Here is a 13,945-nt window from a genome sequence, read left to right as displayed (position 1 = left end):
GACAGTGAATAAATGGAAAAGCAGTAACCCAAATATTATGCAAACTGATAAGAATGGACCTTGGGCCTAACTCAATGAAAGCACGTGATTTTTGCCCTATATAAGAATTACTCCCAAAAATTCCAAAAATAAAATAATTTTTTGTTTGTTTGCAATTGTTGTGAATTTTGTGTTATTTTTCTTGTATTGTTTGCATTTGTCTGTGCATGTTTATTTGCTAAATTAATAAAAAATACAAAAATATATTGCATTTGCATTTAGGATTTAAGTTTGCAATTATGAGTAATTAAGTTTGTTTTACAAGAATGAAAATTACAAAAATAGGCATCTTTTGCATTTTTAGCCTTTAATGTCCAAATTGTGTGATTGTATTTTAATTGTCATTTCATTTTATATGATAATTGTTGCTAGGAATTAATTAGTATTTTTAATAAGTTAATTTAGTTTGTAATTTAATTTAGAATTTTAGTTTTAGAAAGTAAAAGAAAAAAAGCAATAAAAGAGGAAGAAAATCGGATTGGGCCACCTTCTAATTTAAATCAACCATGGCCCAAACCAAATAAACTCCTACCGGGTCGACCCGACCCGGTCCGCCCCATAACCCCAAGCAAACACCCCCACCCTTTCTTCCATTTGGACATTTGTTTTGAAAAAACCCTAAAAAAGAAAACCTAAAGCTACCCTCCCCCCTCTCTTCTTCTTCTTCTTCTCCAAAGCCACCCCTTCCCCTCGTCCCAAGCTCCCATGGCTGACCCCAACCCAACAGACCCCCCCTCTCTTCATCTTCTTCGTCCAAACGAACCAGTCCAAAACCGCCCCCGTCCGCTATTGACAAGCTCCGTCGACCTACCATGGCCGCTGCTTCATCTGCTTCGTCTTCAGCGCTGCTGCATCGTCCACCCAAACCACCATGGCTGCTGCTCTTCATCTCAGTTGCGTTGAGCTCCAGTCAGCCCATGGCTGCTGCTGCACCTCTCATGGCTGCCTGCGTCGTCCGCCCAAACCCCATTGTTGCTTCTTCTTCTTCTTCTTCGTCCACATAGGTCCCAAACGACCATCTGCTAAATAGCCTCACGTCCAAACAAACCCCATCGGCTTCTGCTTCGTCCAGTCGAGCTCCAGCCAGCCCGCCATGGCTGCTGCTGCTCAACACACATACACATTGCCTCACGTCCAAACAACCTGCTGTCTCATCATTTCTTCAGGTTCAATCCGTCGAGGTCATCGTTTGTCGTTCTGAGTTCGTCGAGGTTAAAAGAGAAGGTGGGTTGTCGTTGAAGTCGAGATCCGTTAGGTCGTTGGCAGTCTTGGTTCGAGTTTGCCATTTCCGTTCGAGTTCGTCGTTGGTCATTTCCGATTAGTTGGTTTAAGTTTTATTTCTGTCCGTATTTTGTTTGATATTCTCGGATTTAAAATCAGTATATGTTTGATTCTTTTCTTGTTCGTTGTTATCATTTCTTGATTATTTCTTTGGTTTGCTTTTATTCATTTGTTTTTGTTTAGTTTTAATAGAGAAGTGTGTTAGTTTAATCACTTGAATCATTCATCTTTGTTGTTTAAGTTAGATTTAATTCGTGTTCATTTTTTGTTTGAAGTTCGTTTTTCATCCAGTGATTTAATGTGAGTTTATGTTTTGGTTTTTAATTTTTTTTGAATCATTCATCTTTGTTGTAATGTTGTTGGATTTAATTACAGGTTCGATTGATGATCGAGTTTAGTGATTTGTATTTACTTGTTTGTTCTGCTGAGTTTGTTCGGATATGAATCTGACTGTGTTGTTAATTCATGAACGTTGTCGATTAGGAGTTTGTTTGGCAAGTTTATTATGCAGAGTTTGATTATTAGTTGTCAATTGTCAGGTTTGATTGGTTATAGCTGCTGTATTTTGGTTAATTGATTAGGTGAATTGGTTATAGCTGATGTGGGTAGAATGGTAAATTGCAGTATTTTCAGGGGTAGAATGGTAATTTTAGTAATTTCAGAGGGGTATTTTTGGAATTGGAAATCTGAACAATTATTTATTTTGAGTGCTCTGTCCACTAAGCTAATAATATTAAAATAAGGTATTAAAAAAATATAGTAGGGGACAAGACATGTGGTAGTGGGGAATAATGCATTTGTTTAATCAATAATGGGGAACAAGACATAGTAGAATTACGGGGCTCAAGAAAAGTTGATTAAATAAAATAATAATTGCATTTTTTATGAAGTAGCGGGTTTGGTAAGAGAAAGTGGATTGTTTTATTATTTGTTTAATTGATTAAGGAGTCTGTTATGAGGCATAAATAGAGCAAACTTGGACAGAATTAGGGGAGGGGCTGAATATTAAGAGGAGAAGAATTCGAAAAGAGGAAAAGATTTTTGAGGATTCGAATTTGAAGAGAGTTTAAAAGAAAGAATTTTCTGAACATTAAGAGAGAATTAAGGGTTAAACATTAACTGGTCTTTCAATCTAAAAAAAAGGGTTCACTTTGTTTTTGCCCGTTGATTATTGTTGGTGTTTCTGGATTTTCATGTGGTTTGTTCCTTGAGTTTGGTTTGTTATTTGCTACTACTTCACTGGTTATTGCTGGATTTTTTTTTTTGGTTTTCAAATCTGTCACTGGGTGTTTCGTTTGCTGGTTGTTGTTGGTTATTGTTGGTGTTGCTGTGTTACATACTACTTTGCTGACCTTCTTCTTCTTGTATTGGCAATACCAGGTACACAACTGTAACTTTGGCATATTGTAAGCTGAAATGTGAAAGCATGAATACATATGAAGAATGGAACTTTGAAGTTTTAATTTAGCTTTTTCTTTGTTTCTTTTACTAATTGTATTTAGGCTATTTCATGTATTATTATTCTGTAAATTTCTGTCGCTTTGCATAACTAGGCATCTTGTAGTGATGTATTAAATAATACTTTGCTTTAACTTGATTATTAGGTAGTATATATTTAAGCATGCTCATTACTGTCAAACTATTTAATAATTGGAATAAGAGGAAAATAATATAAGTTGGTCTTTAGTGAATCGGCTTGGCAAAACTGATTAAGTTCACTAGCTATGAAGATTTTAATATTGTCAACATTAGGTTAATCGTGAACATGTAGCTAAATTTAGTTAAAGCATGAATTTAAATTAATATCGTGAATTAAGCATTATGGTATGATTTGAGTTCAAACAAGACGAGTTAATGTTTAAATTTAATAAACTTTCAAATATGCATTAGTAATTAAGATTGATTCTAGTTTCAAATAGTTGTAAATAATTAATTTCAATGGTTCAAATCATCTAACAATGCTAGTTTAATCTGGTTATAGGATAATTAGTTTCTTTTGAATATATTATTTGTCGATTCCATATTTTATTTATAATTTTAATTTTAGTAATATTCTCTTCTGTTAACATTTGTCTTAATCTAGCATTTAATATGTTACGCTTTTTTTTAAGCATGTAATTAATTAGGATTTTTTCTCTTTTGTTTTAGAGACGAATTTAATAGAAATGTAGTCACTTTAGGATATCCTTAAAATAAATGAGGCGTGCTTCGCCAAAATAAATACAAAATTGCGGGGCCCTCAATCATTATTTAAAATACTTAGATTCCGGGACGAGTCGTTTAGCAAATGTCACGGCCCTACCCAAAATAATAACAACGCGTTAGTCTTTAGGTGCGTATTTAATAATGTATTTTTTCCTAAACTCGGGTGCACATTTATGTGACCCAAATCCAAATCTCAACGGAGTCGAAGTGTGCCGACGACCACGGGTACATTGACTGTGACATGGTTCGAGATATATTTTTACGAGGTTGCAATTCTCGATAAAAAAATAATAATAATGATAAAAGCGGTTAAAAGTTAAAATTCGCACATATGTTCAACATGTATTATATCAGATAATCAAGCCGAATATGACAGTTGAGCGACCGTGCTAGAACCACGGAACTCGGGAATGTCTAACACCTTCTCCCGGATTAACAGAATTCCTTATCCGAATTTCTAGTGCGCAGACTGTTAAACAGAGTCATTCTTTTCCTCGATTCGGGATTCACCGGTGACTTGGGACATCATAAATCTCCCAAGTGGCGACTCTGAAACAAATAAATAAATCCCGTTTCGATTGTCCTTTAAATTGGAAAAAACTCCCTTCCGCGTCCCTTTGCGGGGGGCTCGGGCGAAAAAGGAGGTGTGACAGCTCTGGCGACTCTGCTGGGGACTACGGTCCGGAACCACTGGTTCAGGGTTAGAAATTTGAGCTTAGAATAATTGTTGTATTTGGCTTTATCGTGTGATTGAGCTTAAATGTGCAAAATGATGCTTTTTACCGCTTTAATATTATTTGAACTGTACATATAAACTGTGCCGAAACCTTCTCCTCTCACCTCCGGGGATGTGCTTACTGGTTGAGACTCCCTATTCTGTTAGTGTCATACCCTGAAATAAAAGAGGCTCGGAAAGTTTCTAAGCCGGCTGGCCTTTTGGTTCCCGGAAAGGAGCTCCTTCCTCAACTCGAGTTGTCCGCTCGGGTACATTGTCTAGAACATATACCTAGGTTGAACCTAGAATAACTTGACTTCATGCCGGATCCCTAGTAGGAACGTTTATTTGCATCATGTTGCATTTGACTTAGGGAACTGAACACAGGGGTTGGGTCCGTCTAGGACAAGCAACCTGAAATGAAAAAAGATCATCCTGCTGCATCTTGTTTGTTTTGCACATTTATTTGCTTCATATTTGCATGCTGACCGACTACTGAAATCGGGAATTTTTGAAAAATTGTGAAAAAGAGAAAAAGAAAAATAGCAATGTCGGGAGATAACTACTTATTTTTAGAAAAATAAAACCAATGTCCAAGTAGTGTCAAATCCCTGCCGAAATTTTGAAAAAATGAAAAAACAATTATCTTTTTTTAGTTTGATTTATTTGAAAAACAAAAGAAAAGAGTCTTGTTTACAAGTTTAGTTTATGTTGCCCGAACTACGCGGGTCTGATTCTCACCGAATGTGAGATACGTAGGCAAACCTCTTCGGTTCCGGCCCACCATATTCAAAAAAAAGATCCAAAAAAAATATTTTCCATTACTCGCTTCTTTAGAAAAGTTTTTCTTTGCGACCCCAATTTTTTTTTTAAAAAAAAAAATATTTTCTTTTAGTTGCTTCTCACAATCAAAAAATACAAAAATATTTTCATTCTTCTTTCGAAAATTGAAAAGAAAATTCAAAATTCGAAAATATTTTTTAGAAACATTTCTTTCATAAATTCAAAATAATAGTCCAAAAATATTTCCTTTCTTCGTTAGAAGTTGTTTTTCGAAATTTCCAAAAAATAAAAAAGGAAAAGAAGTTAAAATTCAAAAAATACTTCTTTAGACGTCTTTCTTTTAAAACAAAAACAAAAAACAAAAAACAAACGAATCGAAATCCAAAAATATTTTCTCTCTTCTTTGTAAGTATTTTATTCGAAAAAAAAAGTTAGTTTATTTCCTTTATTCCTAATCTTCCCGAACTACGCAAGATCTGATTCATGTTACCACATGATACGTAGGCAACCCACATCAGATTCGATCACCATTAAAAAGAAGTGAAAGAAAAAATGCAGAAATAAAAAAAATATTGATAGTAATAAGGACCGACTGAGTCCATTCTAACATGTTTTGTTTTGAATTATGAAGAAAGTTGAGGTGGTCGGTTTGTGGTAATATGGAAACACAAGATCCAAGGAAAATGATAACTGACATCGAAGTTGTTACAAGTGCTCAAGAGACTCAGGGTCAGAGGGTTCAACAAGAGTCTACTGTGCCGGAGAAAAATAGAATACTGAAACAGCAAATGACCGAAGTGTGTCAAGCATGGGCCAGTGGTCAAGGACAACCTCGTCATGAGTCACAATTTACGACACAACAAGAGCAGTACCACTCTCCTGAGTACCACTCGTACTCGTTTGATCTTCCTGCAAAGATTGAAGAGCCTGCCCGAAAGATGGTACAGGAAGAAATGACCCAAAGAGTGAAAAGCTTAGAACAATGGTTGAAAAACAGGCAAGGGTTGTCAGGTCAAAAGAGTGTTGCCTTCAAAGATCTATGTATGTTCCCCGATGTCCACTTGCCGCCTGGTTTCAAGACTCCCAAATTTGAAAAGTACGATGGACATGGAGATCCCATAGCCCACCTGAAAAGGTATTGTAATCAACTGAGAGGTGCGGGAAGAAATGAAGAATTGTTGATGGCTTATTTTGTGGAAAGCCTTACGGGAGTAGCCTCCGAATGGTTTATGGATCAAGACACGTCTCGCTAGTATGTCTGGGATGACATGGCACAGGCCTTTGTCAAATAGTTCCAATACAGCCTCGACATTTCCCCAGACCGCATTTCCCTTTCAAACCTGAAGAAGAAACCAAGTGAAAGTTTCAGGGAATATGTCATTAAATGGAGAGAGCAAGTAGCTCGAGTTAAGCCACCCATGGATGACCACGAGCTAATAACTGTCTTCCTTCAAGCGCAAGAGCCAGATTACTTTCAAAACATGATGTCCGCAGTTGGCAAATCCTTCTCGGAAGCAATCAAAATGGGAGAAATGATAGAGAATGATATTAAGACAGGCAAAATTATAAGTCAAGCAGTTTTTAAAGCCGCAACTCACACTGTCCGGGTTGAGTCTGATAATTTTAGCGACACAAATAAGAAGATTGAAGAAATCATGATGACATCAGGGTCAAGAAGAGGTCCCAGGAGAACATCTCGAAGGTATGAGCAGCCTCCTCAAGTTTTCCATGAATCCCCTGTGCATTATTATCCACCTCAGAACCCACAACACTCTGTTGTTCCACCTCAGTATGTTGCCCAACCACCAAAACATCCCAGAAGGTGAGCACGAGCATCATAAAATCTCCAGAATCCTCCACATAACTTTTAGGTGCCCTATAACCCACATCCAAGCCAGAGGTATAAAGGGGAACGAAGGTTGAAATATAATTTTACACCAATAGGAGAGTCCTATGAAAGCTTATTTGAGAAGTTAAAGCATCATGACATGATTGCATCTATTCCTCCAAATCATGTGGACCCACGTGCAAGAAGCTTTGACCCTTCTAAAAAGTGTGAATACCATTCCAATACCTAGGGGCACAATGTTGAAAGTTGTCGGGATTTGAAAAGAGAAATAGAAAGGATGATCCAGGAAAATCTGATTGTGATCCAAGATAGTGACACCCAGAATATCGCACAGAATCCTTTACCTGCACATCATGATGAACACTTTGTGGGGAAGATGCCTGATGACAGGGAGCACTCGATTCCTATTGGGAACTTGTTGACTGAGGTTGATGATATTGAAGTTGGTAATGGTCTTGGCAATATTGATGCGAAGCTCAGTGGCTAAGATGCCAGGTTTGATAATTGGAAAGACACTTCATCTCTTGGCTAGCTGGAGAGGAGTCTTGGTGGTTTATTTTGTTGTCATTTCTATTGTCCGGGTTATTTTCAGGGTTGTAATTCGGATATTGTCTTATGATTCAAACCTTTCTATCCTTTTATTTTGCCTAGTTTATTTTTCGTAGTAACTCGTATAGTGTTGTCTAGGTTCGTTTTAGGTTTGTTCTTAGGTTGTACCCCAATTGTTTTGCTTGTTTTGTTATACGAACCATTTCGCCGCTTGTCTAATGCAAATTCCGGTCTTTTGTTACATCCAGTCATCTTCTTTGTTTAGTTCTTTTTATTTTGTCCTTGTTCAAACGCCAATTCTAGTGACATGACATGCACACACAGTTTGGGCCTAACCTTAAAAGTTAATCATAAAACCATTGAGAGGTGATCGGAATATTTAAAGGAAATAAGGACGGTTTGAGATTATTCGGAGCTCGAGTCATGTGGAACTGGGGCAAGTAAAACATAAAGAAAACCGTTAAAGGCAAGATTCGCCAAATTGACATGTGGGTCGTTCATGATAATGAGAGTGAGAGTGTGTGAATATAATTGTCACGTCCAGCACCATCAGAAGAGGCTACAAATCTTTGTTTAATTGTGTTGTTTGCACTTGACATGTTTTGAAGATTGGAATGACGAAGGCATTTTATTCTGCTATCTAAACACTTTATCCTTCGTTAACCCTTTGAGCATTATTGGTTTTCTTTCATACCCCTCGTTCGGAATCAGTAAGCAACGACTAGAAAACACGAGCATGGGAAAAAAAAGAAAAAAAAGGAAAAGAAAGCAACAAAAACAACAAAAAAAACAAGAAATGAGAAAAAGAAAGAAAAGAAAATAATAGGTAAATGAAAAAATAAAATAAAATAAAGAGGAATTGGGAACTACGTTTGACCTGATTCCTCAAAGAGGATACGTGGGCGCCTCACGGCTCGGTCATAGTGTGCATAGTGTAACATAGTATAACAAAAATAAAAATCCCCAAGCAAGAAACTAGGGCAGAAGTTGTGTTTGATGTAAAGAAATATGGTTCCGAAGGTTGCAAATTTTGAACCAAAATTGATTCATTTTTGAGCCGCTAATACCCTTTCTTTCTAGCCCTATCCAAAATCCTACACTACAGTCCAAAGAAAGACCTTCTGATCAGTCTTCAAAAAATGCCAAGTTAGACAAATGAGAGAGTCTTACCGGTGAACACTCTGATCTCCAGCAGAAAAGACTCTGATCCCAGCAGAAAAGAAATATGAAAGAGTCTAGCGGTAACACCCCAGTCCCCAGCTGGAAAGTGATACAAATGAGAGAGCCTTATCGGTGAAAATCTTCGCGGGCACCATAAGGCGATGAAAGCTGAGAGAAAATACTAAAATGAGAGAGGCTTCACAGTTAAAACCCTTCGAGCACTACAAGTCGAATAAAGATTGAGAATCAGATAGAAATCACTAGACGAAAGTTGTGAAAGGCGATTAACGACGGAGGATGGGTCATATGTGCATGTTATGACCATTAGAGTTGGTATCCGCATTTGATAGGATTTTATTTTATAGTTTCCTCATTAGAGAGTCATCTCTTTCCTTTGTCTTTTATTCTGTTCCTTTTTATCTTTCTCCTTTCATAGAAAAATTCCCCAGTAGAGTCTGTTTGGTCAGAACAAGTGAGAAATGACTTCAAAATCTGCCATCAACTTTCCAATTATGCAAGACGAGATCTGACTAGAACATCCAAGTGGTATAGTCATCAAGAAACAAGCGCGAGGCCAGTGTCAAGAAAGATATCCCCAGCAAGAGGGAATTGACAAAAGTATGGACGAGTGTCAAGAGGGATATCCTCGCAGAAATCAAAGGTTATAGACCTCAAGGCCAAGGCCCGTGGACAAATCAAGAAAGAACAACGTGGAGAGCAATGGTCATGATTTGGGAAATTCATATGAGACTAAAAGGTCGGGGAAATGCCAGTTTCCGAGCTATGACACAAAAGAAGAGGGATATCCCCAGCAGAAAGGGATCATCCCCAGCAAATAATATTATCCTCATCAAGTTTTGATAGTGTAATGGAACGCAGAGCAGGAAGGAGAAAGGGAAAAGTCATCCCCAGTAGGAGTATCACAACCAACCACCACAGTCGAATCTTAAAGGAAATGGCATTGATGGCGGAAAGGCATGTCATAAAGAAGATTATCAAACTGGGGCTAACAAAAAAAACTTTTCATTTTGAAAATTTTCTGGAAATCAGGTATCCAACTGGGGAGGAAGAAAGATAACACCAGTCTTAAGGGAAGTGGGTTTTGAACCAGTGTTATCCCCAGCAGTGTTGAAAGAAAAAATAACGAGTTTTAATGAAAGGAGTTGTATCCCCAGCGGACGGAACAAAGAGATGAAAATGGTGTTTAGAAAAAGCAAAAGCCATTATCATCCCCAGCAACTTCCAGAAGAATGAAGCACCGATTTGAAGGAATAAAATTCCCCAGCAGCGTTATCCTCAACAACGTTATCCCAGGATGATAACACTTTTATCCCCAGCAGTGTTGAGAGAAAATAAAAATTTTGAAGGAGTGGAAGAAAGGAGACTCCCCTAGTGGTATTATCCCCAGCAGGTAAGTAAGTAATTCCCCAACATCATTATCCCCAACAGTCTCGTGGGAAGATAACACGAGCTTTTAAAGGAGGAAGCCATCCTCAGCAAGGCCACAAATCGGCCACCATTTTAAAACTAATAAATTTTTCTTTGCTTGAGAGTTGAAACAGGAACAAAGCAGCGCAAGGGAAAAAGAAAAGAAAAGAAGAAATTACAAAGGTAAGTTTCTCAAATCTTTGGTCTTTATATTTTCCTCCTAGGATAAAAAGTCCTAGTCTGATGGATTTCCCTCCCGATACAATCTTAGTCCGATGAAATTTTCTCCTAAGATATCAAATCTTAGTCCGATGAATCTTTCTCCTAAGATCACAACAAAATGGACCTAGTTTGACGATTTATCTCCTAGAGTCAAAATCTTGGTCCGATGGAATTTTTTTTTCTCCCAAGATAAGATATCAAATCTTAGTCCGATGAATTTTTCTCCTAAGATATCAAATCTTAGTCCGATGAATTTTTCTCCTAAGATATCAAATCTTAGTCCGATGAATCTTTCTCCTAAGATCACAACAAAATGGACCTAGTTTGACGAATTATCTCCTAGAGTCAAAATCTTGGTTCGATGGAATTTTTTTTCTCCCAAGATAAGATATCAAATCTTAGTCCGATGAATTTTTCTCCTAAGATAGAAAACTTAGTGCGATGAAATTTTCTCCTAAGATATCAAATCTTAGTCCGATGAATCTTTCTCCTAAGATCACAACAAAATGGACCTAGTTTGACGATTTATCTCCTAGAGTCAAAATCTTGGTCCGATGGAATTTTTCTCCCAAGATAATATAACAAAATCTAGTCTGATGAATTTTCTCCTAGGATAATTTGAAAAAAAAAAAGAAGTTTGAATTTGAAAAAAAAGGGAGTCATTTTTCTAGTTTTCTTAAGATTATCAATGATCAGTTGTTGTTGAGGTCAGGAGCCCCCCTGAAGAACAGAATGACGATTTATTTTTCGAAGTTGTTGAGGTCAGGAGCCCCCCCTGAAGAACAGAATGGCACTTTATTTTCGAAGTTGTTGTTGAGGTCAGGAGCCCCTCCTGAAGAACAGAATGACGATTTATTTTCAAAGTTTTGAAGTTGGGAGCCCGCCCATATAACAGAGGAATACATTTCAGTCTTTAAATTTCAAAGTTTTGAAGTTGGGACCCCGCCCATATAACAGAGGAATACATTTCAGTCTTTACATTTTAAGTTGAAGAAGTTGGGAGCCCGCCCATATAACAGAGAAATACATTTCAGTTTGTTAAATTTCAAGTTTTAAAGTTGGGAGCCCGCCCATATAACAGAGGAATACATTTCAAGTCAGTAAAGCAGAGGAATACAACCGAAATCCCCAGCAGGAAACAACAAGAATCCCCAGCAGAGGAAGGAAGTCCAAGACTCGATGGTAAAATAATGCGAAGCTCCCGAGAAGGAAATAAGCAGTTTGAGATCGGCAGTCAAGGGAGAATACAAGACAAATCAGAAGTAAAGAAATACCCAAGGAGTCACCGAGACATCAAAGCAACAAGAGACACAAGAGCATGGTTGAAGATCTAGATAAGATTTTGTAATTCATAGACTATAGTTTAGTCTAGTTTCTTATTTTCTTTCAGCATGGTGTAATAAGGAGGTCGGCAAGCAGTAATAACAACATGCAACAGCAGTAACATTGCAGTCCCATGGTAGTCCCAGCTACCAAAACTTCCCGAACTACATTAACCTGATTCCCTTCTAGCCAGAGATATGTAGGAAACCTTTGAAGCAAAGGTTCGGTTAAAAAAAATTTCAAAAAATGCTTCACATGGAGTACTCGGATGGGCAAAAATCGCTCGCTTTATCTTTGCACGAAAAACTCTTCGTATTTTCGGACAAAGAGGGGCAGCTGTAAGCACGTGATTTTTGCCCTATATGAGAATTACTCCCAAAAATTCCTAAAATAAAACAATTTTTTGTTTGTTTGCAATTGTTGTGAATTTTGTGTTATTTTTCTTGTATTGTTTGCATTTGTCTGTGCATGTTTATTTGCTAAATTAATAAAAAATATAAAAATATGTCGCATTTGCATTTAGGATTTAAGTTTGCAATTATGAATAATTAAGTCTGTTTTACAAGAATGAAAATTACAAAAATAGGCATCTTTTGCATTTTTAGCCTTTAATGTCCAAATTGTGTGATTGTATTTTAATTGTCATTTCAATTTATATGATAATTGTTGCTAGGAATTAATTAGTATTTTTAATAAGTTAATTTAGTTTGTAACTTAATTTAGAATTTTAGTTTTAGAAAGTAAAAGAAAAGAAGCAATAAAAGAGGAAGAAAATCGGATTGGGTCACCTTCTAATTTAAATCAACCATGGCCCAAATCAAATAAACTCCTACCGGGTCGACCCGACCCGGTCCGCCCCATAACCCCAAGAAAACACCCCCCACCCTTTCTTCCATTTGAAAAAACCCTAAAAAAGAAAACCAAAAGCTCCGCTACCCCCCTCTTCTTCTTCTTCTCCAAAACCACCCCCCCTTCCCCTCGTCCCAAGCTCCCATGGCTGACCCCAACCCAATAGACCCCCCCCTCTCTTCATCTTCTTCGTCCAAATAAACCAGTCCAAAAACCAGTCGACCCCCGCCCCCATCCGCCATTGACAAGCTCCGTCGACCTACCATGGCCGCTGCTTCATCTGCTTTATCTTCAGTGCTGCTGCATCATCCACCCAAACTACCATGGCTGCTGCTCTTCATCTTCTTCATCTCAGCTGCGTCGAGCTCCAGTCAGCCCATGGCTGCTGCTGCACCTCTCATGGCTGCCTGTGTCGTCCACCCAAACCCCATCGCTGCTGCTTCTTCTTCTTCGTCCACATAGGTCCCAAACGACCATCTGCTAAATAGCCTCACGTCCAAACGAACCTTATCGGCTTCTGCTTCGTCCAGTCGAGCTCCAGCTAGCCCGCCATGGCTGTTGCTGCTCAACATACATACACACTGCCTCACGTCCAAACAACCTGCTGTCTCATCGTTTCTTCAGGTTCAATCCGTCGAGGTCGTCGTTTGTCGTTCTGAGTTCGTCGAGGTTAAAAGAGAAGGTGGGTTGTTGTTGAAGTCGAGATCCGTTAGGTCGTTGGCAGTCTTGGTTTGAGTTTGCCATTTCTGTTCGAGTTCGTCGTTGGTCATTTCCGGTTAGTTGGTTTAAGTTTCATTTCTGTCCGTATTTTGTTTGATATTCTCGGATTTAAAATCAGTATATGTTTGATTCTTTTCTTGCTCGTTTTTATCATTTCTAGATTATTTCTTCGGTTTGCTTTTATTCATTTGTTTTTGTTTGGTTTTAATATAGAAGTGTGTTAGTTTAATCACTTGAATCATTCATCTTTGTTGTTTAAGTTAGATTTAATTCGTGTTCATTTTTTGTTTGAAGTTCGTTTTTCATCCAGTGATTTAATGTGAGTTTATGTTTTTGTTTTTAATTTTTTTTGAATCATTCATCTTTGTTGTAATATTGTTGGATTTAATTAGAGGTTCGATTGATGATCGAGTTTAGTGATTTGTATTTACTTGTTTGTTCTGATGAGTTTGTTCGGATATGAATCTGACTGTGTTGTTAATTCATGAACGTTGTCGATTAGGAGTTTGTTTGGCAAGTTTATTATGCAGAGTTTGATTATTAATTGTCAATTGTCAGGTTTGATTGGTTATAGCTGCTGTTTTTTGGTTAATTAATTAAGTGAATTGGTTATAGCTGATGTGGGTAGAATGGTAAATTGCAGTATTTTCAGGAGTAGAATGGTAATTTCAGTAATTTCAGAGGGGTATTTTTGGAATTGGAAATCTGAACAATTATTTATTTTGAGTGCTCTGTCCACTAAGCTAATAATATTAAAATAAGGTATTAAAATAATATAGTGGGGGACAAGACATGTGGTAGTGGGGAATAATACATTTGTT

Source organism: Nicotiana tabacum, chromosome 1 (assembly GCF_000715075.1).
Source record: "Nicotiana tabacum cultivar K326 chromosome 1, ASM71507v2, whole genome shotgun sequence".
In the NCBI taxonomy this organism is placed as follows: Eukaryota; Viridiplantae; Streptophyta; class Magnoliopsida; order Solanales; family Solanaceae; genus Nicotiana; species Nicotiana tabacum.
This window is presented reverse-complemented; position numbering follows the sequence as displayed.